This window comes from Physeter macrocephalus, unplaced genomic scaffold, assembly GCF_002837175.3.
Source record: "Physeter macrocephalus isolate SW-GA unplaced genomic scaffold, ASM283717v5 random_630, whole genome shotgun sequence".
In the NCBI taxonomy this organism is placed as follows: domain Eukaryota; kingdom Metazoa; phylum Chordata; class Mammalia; order Artiodactyla; family Physeteridae; genus Physeter; species Physeter macrocephalus.
In genome coordinates, this window is record NW_021145991.1 from 24329 (window position 1) to 38018 (window position 13690).

Below are 13690 nucleotides of genomic sequence, written 5' to 3' on the forward strand. Positions count from 1 at the left end.
GCCTCCCTCCATAGTTGCTCTGTCCTTTCTTCGTTCCCCTCCCACCCCCTTTCTGAGCAGAGTTGGGGAAGCATTCAGACTAAGGCTCATATATGTGTTCAATCAACACATCCCAGACTGGGGCCTTCCAGGGGGAAGCAGGGCTCCGGTAGGGCCCAGAAATGTTTGTGTTTTAGCAGCAGATGCTGGGATTAGGAGCCCAACCAGAGAGGAGGGGCCGAAGCCTCGGAAGAGAGAGCTTTCCTCTCCGGGGAAGCCCAGAGAGTTCCATCCAGGGTTTTTACTTCCCTGGAAGCAGCGAAAGGAGCCAACCCACCTCTCAGGCTCGGGCAGGAAGCGAGGACATCTGTTCCCAGCTCAGGAGGGGCTGAGAAACAAGGAGGAAACGGGTGTCCTCCCTGTGGAGGACCTGGGAGTTGGCTGGAGCGCGTGCGCCTGAGTCCAGGCCCAGCTAAGAAGGACCAGAAGGAGTGGCCGCCTAGTAAGTCTGCACCCTCTCTCTGAGGCTGTAAGGGCTGGGGCCGGGGCGCTCACTGCCTCACCAGCATCCCAAACGCACCCAGTTCCCCCTCGCCGTACCTTTTACCCTGCCTGATCCTCACCTGTGGCAACGCTGGAGCTCCTTAATCATCCCTATTTCACACCTAAGAAAGTTGAAAGCAGAAGGGCCCAGCAATTTGACCAAGGTCCCCTGGTCACTGGGTATACACCTGGAATTTGAACCCAGAAGTTTTCAGACCCCCTGTGGCATGTTCTCACTCTAAGAGTCAATCAGCCCCTGCCCCGTGAGGAAGCAGTACGTCCTGGGAGCTTCCTTCCGCCCTCGGCTTAGTGCTGCCCCCTTTTCCTGGCGTTTCCCTGACCCCAGGAGCCCGCCTAAACCCATCAGCCGCTGCAGCACCCCTCCTGCCCTCACCAGTGGTCCCAGTGCCAGTTTCCGTTGCACTGATCTGTGACTTGCGCTCCCCACAAGCTCAAGAACTTCTTGAGGTCTGGTGCCGAGGCTGCTTCATATCTGGGTCACTGGCACCCAGCCTGTGTTCAGGATGTATTTGCTTCACGCACGATGGAACCTCAGGGCCGGTGGCCACTACTCTAGCTCCTCTAGAAAAGGCAGTTTTTTGATGACTCCCAGGATTTTGCAGACACTGCACCTGGAGGCAGGAAAGCTGAGTTTTCGGGAACCTTCCTTTCTTAGTCTGTAAAATGGGTATGGGCAGTCCTGTGCTGCCTACAGATATGCCGAAAGATGAAAGGCTTCCTGATGAAGGAGGATCGGGGCAGATGGACGCTGCAGGGTCAGGCAGAGGTGTGTGATGGGGCTAGAGGCTAAGGGGGCGGGTACCTGGGACCTCACCTGGATGGCTGTTCACGTGTGTCCAGTGAGGAACCAAGGGTGCCTGGCAGCTCCTCCTCAAATACCATCTGTTTCCTGATCTAGCACTGGGTACCCAAGGTGGTCCCTAGGGGAAGGTGGGGGCAGGTTGGGGAGACCCTCCTAGAGGCTAGAAGAAGGCAGAAGGCATGAGACCAGGGTAGAGTGGGCAGTCCTGCTGGCTGGACCCCTCCCTCCTCCTGCCTGCCAAGCCTGCCAGCTCTCTTCTCGGTCCACCGTGGGGTGGGTCCAGGCTTGGATCTCTCTCCTCACTGAAGTTTGTCTGCCACCAGCATTAGCTGTAGCCACAAGCAAATGGTACCCACACACAATTTATTTTTCAGATACAGAAACTGAGAAGCAGGGAAGGAAAGGGACTTTCCCAAGATTACACAGCAAGAAGGAAGCATTTGGGAATAAGGATGATCCCTAACACTGAAATGCTTCTTACTATGTTCCTAAAGAGCTTTATATGTAATCATTTAAAGACTCACAAAACCGTAGTGGAATAGGCATGCTGCTATCACGACCCTCATGTTGCAGACAGTGATGCTGAAGGCACAGAGAGGTTAAGCAACTTGTTTCAGGTCACTCAGCTGCCAAGTCCAGGAGCTGGGATCCAAACAGAGACATCCAAGCTCATGACCACTAGGACACACTGTCTCTCTGGATGAAAGCACAGTGCAGGGAAGGCTGTTCTGGCAGGCCTCGGCCCGCTAGACTAGGACGGGGTTCAAGGGTCGGTAGGAACAGGAGGAGAAAGTAAAAGGGCCTGTTAGGAGGCTGAGGCAGTGAAGGGAGACACAGGATGCGCTGTGCTTGGCGGGCAGCAGGCAGAAAGAATTTTACCCTTTCTCAGCGGCTGCCTTGTTAACCTGTTCTGTTGGCCCAAACTTCCCTACCTCTGGATGAGATTCTAGGCAGATCTCAGAGCTTGTTCAGTCACTTTTGGGCTTCATCTTATTTTTTAGGTATTAAAATAGTCGGGTCTAATAGCAAAGCTCTAAGCTCTAGTCAAAGCTTCTCCTCTCCCCCAGCTCAAGTCTGCCTTAAATTCAAAGACCTATATAGCAGGAGGGAGGCGCGGTGGGCTTTTCCTCTAAGACCCCAGTTTGGTCTGCTCTCCCCTTGCCCTTTCCCCCACCAGTTGCCTCTGGTTTCTCCAGGGCTGGAGCTTGAAGCAGGGAGGAGAGAGGGGTAACAAGGTCAGTCTGGCTTGGCTGGTTCAGGTGTCCTCAGGAGAGTCGATGTTCTCAGGTGGGTTAGGTGAGTGCCTGGGGGCTGGCTCTTTCTCCTAAGGGGCACTTTTGTGGGGTCCTCAGAGAGCCTGCATCACTAGGGATGTCCCACCTGCAGTTCCTACCTGGGCAAAGCATCCCCTGGCTGGCACTCACAACACCCCTTCAGCACCTGTCACTGGGGGTCCACCCAACACGAAGTCTTCTGACAGGATCACGTGCACCTTCCTTATCATTCCTCCTCACCCCAACCCTCTTGGGGCCGGATCCTAATTCAAAATGACCTCAAACCAGCCACCTTCTCCAAGGTTCCCCCTGGGGCTCCGGGAAACATTCTTGCATCCTGGCCCCCAAAGGCTGGGAGTGCAGACTGTCCCCAGAGCAGCTCAGTCCCTGCCTGCCTTGTGGAAACAGGGGACTCAAGGCAGCCTCTCACCTTTGTCCCTAGTCGCCTCACCTCCCACATCCCAGGGGACGCATGCCATGCTCGCATGCTCTCTGAAGCTCCCTCACTTGGCTTGAGGCTGAGGAGCGATGTCAACTGTCTCTAAAGACAGTTCCCTCTCCAACCCCTCCTCCCACATGGCTTCTTAGCCCCACGGCCTGGGAGTGCTGAGGGACCAGGAGCATTTTTGTCCAGCTCCTTTGCAAGCCTACCCTTTGGAAGGGGGGTACTTGGTATCCATTGTCTCTAGCTTTGGGGTCTGGACTGGAGTGGGCAGCAGGGCTGAGGAGGAAGGGGGAGATCGGAGTGGCTTTTCCATTCGGGGGTCAGTGAGTCACGATGCTGGGGGCTAGCTGGGAAGGGATGAGTCAAAGACAAGGTGCAGGGTTCAGGCCCCTGTCAGGGAGGGTGGTGAGCCGGGCAGCTGTGGGGGGGGGCGCCAATTTGCAGTCCGGAGTTTGGTTTTGAACGTGGAGTTTGAGGGCATCGCATGGAGGTAGAGCAGAGTGGTTGAAAGCACGGACTTTGAAGTCGGGGCTTTTGGATTTCAGTCCCAGCTCCACAAGTTAGCACCACCTGGAGCAAGTGACTCAACCTGTCTCTCCAGTTTCCTTGGCTGAACCACGGGAGGGTTAGAAACTCAGTGCGAGTGCGCGGTTCAGAGCCTGGCCCGTGGAGCCCGCAGCAGAGTTCCCTGCAATCCCACGAGGAAGGGAGTTATTTACTCTCCCCCCCCCCCCCATTTTATAGATGGGGAAACGGAGGCACAGAAGAGATGAGCAGTATGCCCAGGGTCCCACTCAGGCAGGCAGTCCAGCTCCGGTGATTGAGCCCTCACCTACCAGGCTACACAGGGAGGATGCTGGCATGGTGGGTAAGTATGACTGCATGGGTTCAAACCCCACCTCTACCACGTAGGAATTTTTGAGCAAGTTACTTTGCCTTTCTGAGTTCAGTTCCCTCATCTATATGTTGTGGGTACTGTGCTGTCTGGATTGTGAGGATTTAATGAGTCAGTCCTTGCGAAGTCCACTCTGTATGCATTAGTTATCCTTAGAGTCATTCTGAGTGGGAAAAGACAATTAGGGGAAGCCCTCTCCTCCATTTTACAGAAGAGGTTACAGAGGCCCAGAGAGGGTGATTCACCAGCCTGAGATCACACAGCTGGCAGAGCTCAGACTTGTCCACTGTTTTTCTACCATCGTCAAGCTGTTACACGGGAGGAGGACATCCAGAATTGGCGAGCAGAAGGCTAGAACTCCGGGACGGGAAGTCAGAGGAGTGGTTGACTCTGGCTACATAGATCGGGAAGATGGCCCTTCTTACCCATGCGGTGCTTGAACAAAACCCTTTCTCACGCGTCACGTTCAGTCCTCCCAAGAAACCGTGCCAAGCAGGGAGTCCTGGCCTTTTTTTTTTTTTTTTTTTTTTTTTTTGCGGTACTCGGGCCTCTCACTGTTGTGGCCTCTCCCGTCGCGGAGCACAGGCTCCGGACGCGCAGGCCCAGCGGCCATGGCTCACGGGCCCAGCCGCTCCGCGGCACGCGGGATCCCCCCGGACCGGGGCACGAACCCGCGTCCCCTGCATCGGCAGGCGGACTCTCAACCACTGCGCCACCAGGGAAGCCCCTGGCCTCTTTTAATGCTGAGGAACACCGAGGCCTTGAGAGGGGAGTGTCCTGGCCACCTGAACCTGGACAAGGGTCTCTTCACAGTGCCTGAGTTGTGAAAGGCAGGCAGGCGATGAGCAAGGGAGGGGGCCAGGGATGGGGAGGGCAGCAAGCCTCCATCAGGACGCTACTGCCTGGAAACCGAGCTGTGAGTGCCTGCAAGGATTGCCTCGGGAGCCAGTGAGATGACAATCACTTTAATGAGTCCCTGTGGGGACAGAGTCCACGTGTGCCTCTTCCAAAGTGTGTCCTATTTCCTGGCTCGCAGATGGGAGTATGGCAGCCTTAACAGAGAACCCCTAGGGACCTCCAAGTCCACCCCCAAAGAGCATGTTGCTCGTCGGCAGGGGGCCTCGGCATTATGACACAGCACTGAGAACCGCTGCCACCTGCTCTGTCCCATTTCCATCAGCCCACCTGGGCTCTGCATAAATGTTTCCCAGACCCTCTGGCTCATAAAGGCCGATCGCTGGTGGCTGTCATTTAAATGCAGGCTCATGTCTTTGTCACACACTGAGCCCATTTTTGGAAAAGACAGAGAAGAATTTGGTCTTTTGCTCTAATGATCACATCCCGTCTAGAGACCAGGGAGGGACCTGTTCCCACCCAGTTTCAACTCACACTGGCTGTGCTCCTCCTGTGTGACTGCCCTCTACTAGCACTTCTACATCCATCCTGGACTCTCATTGTTCTAAAGAGATTTCAGACGTTTGGGGAAGGAGCAAGATGTAGGTGAATGAGAGATCTGGGTTACTGTCCAAGTACACGAGGTTTTGTCTTTTAGTTATATTTTTGCTATTGATTTTTAACTTCTACATGATCTGTGATACCAACTTCTTGAAATTTATTGGGACTTGCTTTATGTCCCACTACATGATATTCATGATCATTTTTGGAAGTCTTCGATGTGTGCTTGAAAATAACATGTCAGATGCAGGATCCTATAGATGCTGTTTGTTGTTCTGCTGTTTGCGGCTTGCTTCTTTGTATGTTTTGTAATTTGGGATTGAGAGCTCATGTTAACAACGGTTTTATCTGTGAGTATCCCACGTGGCCTTTACTATGGGAATGTCCCTCCAGAGAGGGACATGCTCTGTGGGTGTAACTCACCCCACATTTGCTTTTTATGTTAATTTCCAGACTGAGGAGTTCTGGAACTGTGTGGGCAATGCAAATCCAAACCTCAAATTTTGTCTGAGGGAAGGTCTAGAGTTATAATTTCTCAAGAGAGACTTCATTTTAATTTTTCCCACAGAGCCAGAAATGAGCCAACTTCTTTGACAACTCCTTCTGCTTTTTGCAAAAGGATGTTCTTTTTTGTTTTTGTTTTTTTCCCCATTTGCTCTTTCACTGAGGATACGGGTCCAGCTTTACTCAGGTGTCTTAGTTCCAAATCTCTCTTGGAAGGGGCCCAAGGCCTTGTTTCCCCTCCCTACATAGATGTAAAATCCAAGCTTCTTGGTTACCAAGATCGGCAAAGGCCAACACCTCCCCACCCCTGTCCCTGTGCCGCCCACCCTGCGGGGCAGCCTAAGGATCGGCATCTGCTTGTCACCCTGCTTTTGGCTTCCTCTTTGTTTGTTTTTGATCCCCGGGGATTTCTTTACTCTCTTGGAAGCTCAGTTGGGTATTTAAAAGAACGTTCTATTTTCTTTAGTATCTCTAAGTATTGTGTTGAGCAGCTGGCTCTTCAGAAGCTTCTATCCATCACGCCCGAGACCTGGGTTCCACTCTTCTGCTTCTGCGTGACCCTGGGAAGCCCCCCTGCCCCTCCTCCTCACCTGTCTGATGCGGTTCATCGTCCCCCCAGCCACCTGCCTCACAACCTCACCTAGATGAAAGGCACGACATTGGGAGGGTAGGGGTGGCAGGCAGGGGCTGGATATCCCAGTGGCCTCGGCAGCTAAGCACCTAAGTCCTCATCCTGGTCCTTCCAGGATGTCTGGTGATCAGTCATCTCAGAGCTGAGGTGCACCTGGGGGCAAAGACGCTTCAGAAAAAGGGACAGATTTCTCCAGCAGCACCTGGGAGGGCAGGAGTCTCAAGTCCCTGGATGAAAACTCCTCCTGGCCCCTCTGTCGGATTCGCACCCAAGGTGTCCCAAAGTGCACTCAGCTTCACCCAGGCTGACTCCTCTGCCGGTCCCCCAGCCTGTGATGCCAACACCCACTCATATGCCTACACCAGATACCCAGGAGGTCTTCAGAGGGTCCTTCTCACAGCACTCAAAGCCAATCACCAAATCCTCAACATTCTAAATCTCTCTGGCCACTTCCCGTCAGCCCCACTGCCTCGGCCACGTCCAGGCCTCATCACAGCTCACGAGGTGATTTCAAGTCCTGGCCTTTGTCCCTCCTCTGACTCTCAGAGGCTCAGATGTCTGGAGGCCAGGACGCCCGCTCACCTGCTGCTCCCTTCCAGGCCCCACCCTGTGGGTGAGCTATCCTTGTGTGGCCTCTCCCAGCCAGAGGCCTTTGTGAAGTGTGAACCCTCAAAAGCCAGCAGCCTGAACAAGGAGGGTGCAGATGGGCACACAGGCCTGGGATCTGGTTGAGCGGGGGGGGGCTCGGCATTTAGATGCTGCCACCCTGACCCACCCCCTTCACTTCAGGTACAGCTTAACAAGGACAGAAAAACCATTCCACTTTCAGCTTCTATGAAATGACTGAATAATTTTGCAAAATTGTCATTCTCATACCTTCTCAACCGATACTCTCTACACCTTGCCCCCAATCCTGAGCTTCACTCCGTGGCTGACCCACACTGCTGGTGAGGCCCAGGGATAGGGCGAGGGAAGTGGGTGGGGGGACTGGTCAGGCGCTGCCTGGCAGACAAGCCCCATGACGCCAGCACCGCGTGTACAGCGCCCTCACTGACCTCAGACGGGGGCGCGTCGGGCTCCCTGAGCCGAGTTGCGTCGTCTTGCCCGGTCCTCGTCACGAACCCTCCCATCCACCTTAAGGAGCTGCCACGGTCACGCTCATTCATCTGCAACTAATAGGCAGACATAGCTGCTAAGAGATGGCAGCAGGACTCGTGATAAGGGACAGTCGTGACACTAATCCCTGAACGTACCCGCCTCCCAAGGGCGGCCCCCCCACCCCCCACCGTGTCCTCAATCCCAGAGAGACGGGCAGGGGTGGGGGCCAAAGACATGCGCTGGAGGGAAGCCCCCCTCCACCGTGCCACTTGGGGCAAAGGAATTTCTTCAACGCCCTGGCCCTCATCCGTGACACCGGCTCATCACTCGAGGCCGCGCTGGTCCCCGGGGAGGGTGGGGGAGGGGTGGGAGGGGGGGATGGGAGAGTGCTCACCAGTGTTGCTGTTGCTGTTTAACTAAGTCCCTACCGAATGAGGATTTCTGGAGAACAGAGCACTGAGCCAGGCAAGACGACAAGGTGGAAGCAAGGTAGGGGTGCACGTGGAGTAGGTGCCACAGAGGAGGTCAGCCCTGACTCCACACTGGGTTCCACCCCCCCTCACCCATCTTCCCATCTCCCTGCCCGGCTTCTGCACGGAGACCAGTCTCGGACAGAGACATGCTCTCCTTTGACCAGGGCCAGCTGGATGAGTCACATTGGCGCCCCACGTCTACCGCTCGGCCGCTCCCAAGCCTCACTGACCGCGTTAGTGAGGAAGGAGAACCGAGCCTGGTGACACTTAGAAAAAGATGAATCAAGGGTCCACGCGCCAGGCACTGAGCTGCGACTCTTGCAGCGAGACGGGGGATGGAGAGGGGGCTCAGGCAGGGAGCTCTCCCTGGATAGAGTGGTGGGGAGGGCTTTAGACTCCATCCTGAGGGCAGTGGGCTTCCTGAAGGCTCGGCAGGGCTGCCAGGCCCCTGCAGCATCCGCCTCGGGTGGGAGAGCGGGGGGAGGTGCAGGGAGAGTGCGACAGATCCGGGGGTTTTGCCAAAGGACCCGGGGTCAGGACAGGTGAGACGGGGGTGCAGGGTGGGGAGACCTTTGAGACGCGAGCCTTGGGGCTTTCACAGCAAGGGGGTGAGGGAGGTGGGGAAGGGGAGGGTTGGAAGGCGACACCTGTTCCAGGCCTGGCAAACGGGTGGCCGTGGAGGGATGGAGGTGCCGCTCACGGACATGGGCGGAGTGGCAAACCCTTGAGGAAGGCACGGCAATTTGCGGGGTCTGCTGCTCTTGGATCCCTGTGGGTGTCCAACGGGCTCCCCAAGGCTTCTTGTCTCATCAGAGAAGGCACACGAGCGCCCAGGAAACAGATGCTTCTCTGAGCTGAAGCAGCTTGTTAGCAAGGGCTACTGCCGGCAAGGGTAGCCCGTGCCCCCAACCCTGGCCTGCTCCTTCCCAGGCCCTGTGGTGACCGGCTGGCTAGGGATCCAGTCCCCGGGGCCCCCTCTCTGCGGGTGCTGTGACTCCAACTGGGGGGCGGACGGTGGCGGGAGCCCCACCCCTCCCACGTGCCCGCTGACCAGGTAGCCTCCGGGTTCCAAGAAGTGGCACGCGCCGCAGCTTACCTGTGTAAGGGGACTCCCCTCAAGCTCAGCTCCCTCACCAGGTGGACGTGGGGTGGGAGGCGGGGAGCTTGGAATTGGGCCGGGGCGCTGGCCTGCCACCGCTCAGGGCCAGGGGCCCCCTCTCCTGGCTGCACCCGCCCCAGGAGAGGCATGGCCTGAGCTTTCTAAAGACCACAGTCCCGGCCGGAAGAAATGAGACAGACCTGGGGCTAGACCTTAGCTTCGGAATGTGACAATTTATTTGTGGGGGGGGGGGGGCAGAAGAGGCTTTTCGTGCCCCCTTCCTGGCATTGATACGATATTGAAGAGCAGCAGAACAAAACATACAAGACAGAGTAATCAGCACAGACGCCCCTCCCCCGGCCCAGAAACAACCGAACCCGGAACAACAGAACCAAAAGCCACACCCAACACAAGGCGTCTTCTCCACCTGCAACCTTTGGGAGAGGGGCCTGTGGCCTGGGGACCCAGCCCCACGCTGAGGCGGCGTCCCCATCTCCGGTCTCCTGCTCACCCTACTAGTTTCCTGTCTTAAACCACTGGAGGCAAAGTTTAGCCAGCTGGGAGCTGGATGGTTGAACCACAGACGAAGGCAACGACACTTCATTTTTAAAATGAGAGAGAGAAAAAAGAGACAGTGCCCCTCCCCAAATATAGAGCTATATATGTATATTTTATATATATAGAATTCATTCGTGCACAATTCATTAAATGAGCTTTTCAAAAATTAAAAAAAATTATAAGATACATTTCTTTAGGCCTTTGTGTTTTTAAATTAAAACCAACAACAAGAAGTCTCCATCTCTACTCCACCCTACAGCAGGGGGAAGACCCAGAACCCTTGGTTCCTTCTACTGTGGCCTCTTGCAAGGGGGTCCCTCGTTAGACCACCAGCCCCCCTCTGCCTAGCCAGAGCTCTGCATACAGTAGGCGCTCAGTCACTGCTGGAGTGGGGTGCTGACTCCTTCAAGGTGGGATGGGGGGGACCCCGCAGGCCCGGGAAGCGGGTGCCTCAGTCTCCACCCAGCCTGTCCCCCCTATTTTGGAGTCTTGGTGGCTATCAGCAAGACAGGGTCAGGCTGGGGACACCCCCTCTCCTAGAGTTTTAGCCCCTAATTCTGGGCTTTCTGAATCTGCGAGGAGATGCAGACAGAGACAAAACGAAAACCTTTAAACACTTTTCTTTCTATTTTCAAAAGTGATTCCTTAAACCATACAAGCCCTCAAGAGGCTGCCTTGGGCTAGTGCATGGGAGCCTGGAAGTGGAACTGACCAGGTGGGTTCCACTGTCCAGCGTGGGCCAAGTGCAAAAAAAACCAAAAAAAAAAAAACCAAACCAAAAACAACCAACAAAACCCCCAAAGGCAGAAAAGGCGGTGCGTCCACTTGGGTCCACCCAGAGGCTAGAAAGGCCGGTGGCAGCCCAGGTCCCCGAGCTAACGGTTTCCTCCTCTGGGCTGACTCCTCACCCAGGACCGCCTGGCTCAGGGGTACCCCCTGGCTTTACAGTGGCTCCAAGGCCCAGGTCCCCACCTTTTAAAGAGGCTTCCCCCAAAAGGCCAGAGCAGCTGAGCTCTTCGCTCCAGTGAAGCAGCTTTGCCTCTCAGAGTCCCAGTTTCCTGGTCTTGTAAGTGGGGTGACCCCTCCCACTCTGCCTGCCTCACACTGAGGTTGGGGACTTGATCATCACCTCTTTCCAGAGCAGAGGAAGGCTGAAGCCCATTTTGACCCTGACCGCTTTGCAGGGTGAGAATGAAACGGGACTGTGGGAGGCTGGAGGCCCCAGTGCCAGCAACCTCGACCACCACCTAACCTTCAGCAGCTGCCTGGACACCAGCAGTGCTTTATGAAAAAGCTGTGCCGCCCAATACACCCATTTCACAGAAGGGCAAACTGAGGATCTGGGAGGGGAATGAGACAGGAATGGGTCCCAACTTCCCACCTCAAACCAGAGACACCAGACCTCATCTGTTTCCTATGACATGGGGGTGGGGAGAGGGTGGCATCAGGGGGAGATGACCCCAGCCACTACTGAACACGGGAGAAGATCCGGCTTTGAGGGGTATTTCACATATAAAAATAAAGCAAACCAGACTGCAACTTCTGCTTGGTAATAGGCAAACGGAAAAGCAGCAATGGGGGAGGAAGGGCTCATGGGAGGCTGATCCGTGCAAGCGTGTGCTGAGGGGCCGTGGGACCCCGCTCAGAGCCACCCTGGGAGAGAGGTAAGGAGGGCTCCGCTCGCTCTTGACCAGGTACCCACTCAGGCCCTCAGGGGAGCTGCCCGCCTGGGAGCAGTGCTCCGCATGGGCTGGGGCAGGGCTGCACAGCTGGGGGTCAAGGGCAGCACCCTCCCTGTGAAAAGAGAAGGGGCAGGCACTCCCTCTCCCTACGGCTACCCCCAACCCCCTCTGATCACCACCTAATACTCTCCCAGAGTCCATAGCTCCCGTCTTCCTGAAGCTTGCATCCTCTACCTGGCCAGGGAAGCTCGGGGGTGTCTTGGTCGTTGGGGCGATGGGGAGGGAAATTCCCCCACGGGGTGGCGGTGGAGGGACCATGCGGCCCAACAGGCTGGCAAAGGAATGGACGAAGGCAAGGAACCCAACTGTACCTACTCACCAGCCTTCCTGGAGAAAGTCACCAACGATGGGTCCCGGTGATGGTGGGACCTCTGTTGACTCCCACGTCCCCAAATCTCAGCTCTAGTTGCCTGGCCCCTGCAGCTGCTGGCAATTCCCGTGGGATCAGGGGTCAGCCTTCCCCTCAAACGGGGACAGGTGTGGAGTCTGGGCCCAGCGCAGGAGGGAGGGCTTACCTTGCCTCGGGCCAAGGAAGGAGGGCAGCTGCCGTGCCTGGGAGCCTCCCAGCTGGGCCTGGGCCTCTAGCCACGTTCCTAACATTGCCGCCTCACCTGTGCAATCACTGCGTTACTAGTTTTTCTTTAAATATCTCTTTCTCCCCACCACCCCCCAACCCCATAGGAATCCCACAATATTTTTTTCTATTTCTTTTTTTCCCCTCTTTTTTTGTGGTTTTTTTTTTTTCTGTTTTTTGCAAAACTAATTCTTTCACTTTCCTGTCATAAAATCACCTCTGAAAACACAACTTCTTTACAAAAAAAGTCACGAATGACACGGACTCTCAGGAAAACACATTTCTATGGTCTCTGGAAACACCTGTAACTGGCACCCAGGTGGACACTCACCTGGGGTGGGGGTCGGGGGGGGAAATCCCCTCTAAGGACAGAGGAGAAATACCAGCCCTTATTTGGGGGGAAGCCAATTGGCACTTGGACGGCCACAGAGCCAACACAAAGGGCAGGGTGGGGAGGGGTCCAGGAGCACCAGTCCCCCAAACCCTGTGACGGCCCCCGTTCTACATCCTGGGACAGGAGGGGCCCTGCCACAATCCCTGGCGGGGAGATTTCGGAAGAAACAGTCCTCCCGTGCTTAGGACCAAGGCGTTTGTTTCCGAACTGGAATTCCCTTTCTGCCATCATGGCTCTCAGCCCACACACCAGGAAGCCACCTTGAGCCACGTGCAAGGACCCGCCACTCATGGCAAACTGAGTCCGGGCAGCGCCTCAGGGCTGGCCAGCAGGGCTGTCTCCCCTGCCCGCCAGACCCCTGGTCCTGCACGTGCCTGCTCTCCTGAAGGACACAGGCCCCCCTCTTCTGTCCCCCCCGCTTCGGCCACCCTGCCCTCCCAGTGCCCGGCCTAAAGCTGGGGTTTTGGTCTCTGCCACTGGCATGGCCACCTCAGCTCCCTGGCAGCAGAGGAAAGAGAAGCTGCCCAGGGCACCAGGGGCCTCCCGCTGCTTCAGGCAGGCTGGGCTGTGAGAAAGCCTGGGCGGTCAGAAGCAAGAGACAGGGGCCCGGAGACCCTCGGAACAGTGTCCAGGTTTCCTACGCCCCCCGAACACCCAGGAGGAAGAAGAAGCTTGGGACGGGGGTCTCCCCTCCTCCTCGGTCCCCACCATGCCACGTCTGACCGCCCCCAAAGAAGGGCGGGTGGGATGCGTGCCCCCCGCACACGCAGGCTGGATCGGCCTCCACAGCGAACTCCTCAGACCCGGGCCAGGTCCCAGGCCCGGCTGATGGCAAGGGAGGGTTCCAGGCCTTCGATCTGACGACCTTACTGTGAGGAACCCTAAAGGGCGCGGCCTCGAGAGCCGGGCCCAGGGGCCAACGCACACACGGATCCACGCAGACCCGCCCAGGACGGCAGGCGCATGCGCAATCGGAAGTCCGCGCAGCAGGCTCTTGTAGCACCTTTGGTGGAGAACTGAGGGGTCTTTAGATGCTGGGAGGCCGTGGCAGGTGAGGTCCGTGCCAGTCCCTCCCGCCTCTGAGAGCGGGATGAGGAAAGAGATGGGTGGGTGAGGCCCACGGGGGCCTGCTTGGGTCTCGTCCGAAAGTGGGGCCCTGCTCCTGCCGCCCTCGTGGGGGGGGGGGGGGGGGGGCCAAGGCCG